The following is a 2,814-nucleotide window of genomic DNA, read 5'->3' as shown; positions in this document are numbered from 1 at the left end:
CGCGTTCCGAGGATAAAATACGCATGTTTTGGCGGGGTTCCCCTGGTAAAATTCGCATTCCAGGAGCTAAATATCACGTTAATGCGGTCGTTTTTCAACCCGCGGACATGAAAAACAACCCGCGGCAACAGTGTTAAGCAACCCAATTCCGCGGGAAAACCGCGGACTTGGCAACACTGGAAGAGGATAGCTTTCTGATAGTGCATCAAGAACCGGGTTGACCGGGTAGTCGGTACCACCGGTACTTAAGAAAACCTGGTACCGTAACGTTTTCATTTTTTTAGTACCGACTTGGTACCGAAATACCGGGTCTTTTGACAACACTAGACACTCACATAGACTCCATTGCTAAAAAGGCCCAGCAGAGGTTGTAGTTTCTTCGCCAGCTGAGGAAATTCAACCTGCCACAGGAGCTGCTGAAACAGTTCTACTCCGCCATCATTGAGTCTCCCTGTGTTCATCCATAACTGTCTGGTTTGGTTCAGCTACCAAATCAGACATCAGAAGACTACAACGGACAGTCAGGACTGCTGAGAGGATTATTGGTGCCCCTCTGCCCAGCCTCCAAGATCTTTACATCTCCAGAGTGAGGAAAAGGGCTAAAAAAATCACCTTGGACCCCTCACACCCAGCACACTCTCTCTTCGAACTGTTGCCTTCTGGTCGGCGCTACAGAGCACTGACCACAAGAACAGCCAGGCACAAGAACAGTTTTTTCCCGCAGGCTATATTCAGCCTGAACAATTAATTCTTCATAATTATACATAGTCCATCACAACTAACATAGTTATCTGACATATTTATATTAAACTGCATACTTGTAAATAACATATCTGCACACTAATAACATATCTGTATATTTATCTAAACAATCATTTTTTTTCCTATACTTCTACATAGGGATGTGCATCTCCATGACTGAGGCCGATACGATACGCATCTCGATGCATAGCCAACGATACGATACATTAAAGATACATATGAAGCAGCTACTGATGCGATGCAATACGATTCAACCCTGTTACGATGCAGTGCGATCCATTTCCGATTCGATTCAACACAATGCGATTCGATGCAATATGATGCAATGGAAAAATATGATCCCTTCTAATGCCTAGAGGCCTGTTTCATAAAACAAGTTTACCAAATAAGCCAGGTTTATTTCAGTTAGTCTGACTCATAGTCAAATTATTTGGTTCCATAAAGCAAATTTAACATGGGCCTAGATCAAGCTAGTCACTGTGGCAACTTATGCTGGGAAACTAACCTGGTCTTACATTTGATTTACCCATTACAATAGTCCCTTCATAGTTACTGCTATCATAAAAATACACTTATATGTAGGTTTAAAATTCTACAAAGACACATTTACTGTCCAACTACAAATATTTTAGTAAAATGTATATTTTACTATTCGATTGCACTCTCTCTGTTTAGTGCGCGCGCACAGCAGCAATCGTTCACTTGCCCACTCCTGACAGCAAAGTGGATATGTTTGCGTGACTTTCTTCAGATGAAAAATATACCTGTGACATGTCAGTTATGCACTGAGGAAAACATAACGTCTCAAATGCATTAAACAGCACAGATATATTCGCTATTTGTCATGGTGGATCGATTTGATCCATGATCGACATTAAGAATAAAAGCGTGCACAAATTAGTGAGATTGTGTGAATTTAATTTGTCATTTATGGAACTGCTTTAGCCCTGAATGATTTGTTAGGTTATTTCAAGTCAGGTTTTGGACTTTGATCCCAGTTTTTCCTCGGGTCTCTGTGGTGTTGTGATGCGTCACAATCACGCAGCAGCAGTGGTGAGAGAATGCGCTTGAGAAACAGTTTAGAAAGGAGAAATCAAGACCTGGACCCAAAAGAAAAAAAATATAAAACAGACAAAGAGAAAGACAAAAATATTTGTGGTAGTCGGACATTGTGGTATTACACAGCCCTAAATAAGCCTGAACCAGGAACATTTTATTTAAAAATGTAGGTTATCCGATATTATTATGAACTTAGGCAAGGCAAGTTTATTTATACTGTAGCACATTTTAGACACAGTGGTAATTCAAAGAGCTTTTACATAGACAAGATAACAGACAGATAGATCAGGGATGTTCATCTCCATAACTGACGCCGATGTGATACACATCTCGATGCATATCCAACAATACGATGCATTAAAGATAAATATGAAATAGCTACCGGTGCAATGCGATATGATTCACCCCATTACGATGCAGTGTGATCTGATTTTCATTAGATTCAACACAATGCGATTCAATGCAAAACGGTGCAATGGAAACAAAATATATATATGATGCTATACATAATATAGTACAGATAGTTGGATCTCCATCTAGAGCCATGTTAATCTATATTCTATGTGACTCTCAGGACGCGCCTCAGTCTCCATAGTTTTGTTGTGATGCGTCATATTCCAGCAGCAGTGATGAGAGAACGCACTTGAGAAACAGTTTAGAAAGGAGAAATCAATCTACATATAAAATACTGGTCACAGATTATTGGTAACTTTCTAAACAATAAAAATATAGCGCATCCACTTTTTTCATTCGTTTTTTACCGATGCAAATGCATCAAAAACGATGCATCGTGATACAAATGCCAACTTGTAGCCGATACACACTTTTTAAACCAATGCATCGCATCGTTAACTTTTTATGCCGATGCACCGAGCAAATCGGGGAATCTTCCCATCCCTACTTCTACATTTATCTAAACAATTACAGTTTTTCCTGTACTTCTATTTCTGTATATAGTACATTAACATATATATATATATATATATAAAACAT

Source organism: Sinocyclocheilus anshuiensis, unplaced genomic scaffold (genome assembly GCF_001515605.1).
Source record: "Sinocyclocheilus anshuiensis isolate Anshui unplaced genomic scaffold, SAMN03320099.WGS_v1.1 scaffold995, whole genome shotgun sequence".
NCBI lineage: Eukaryota > Metazoa > Chordata > Actinopteri > Cypriniformes > Cyprinidae > Sinocyclocheilus > Sinocyclocheilus anshuiensis.
Note: the sequence above shows the minus strand (reverse complement) of the source record.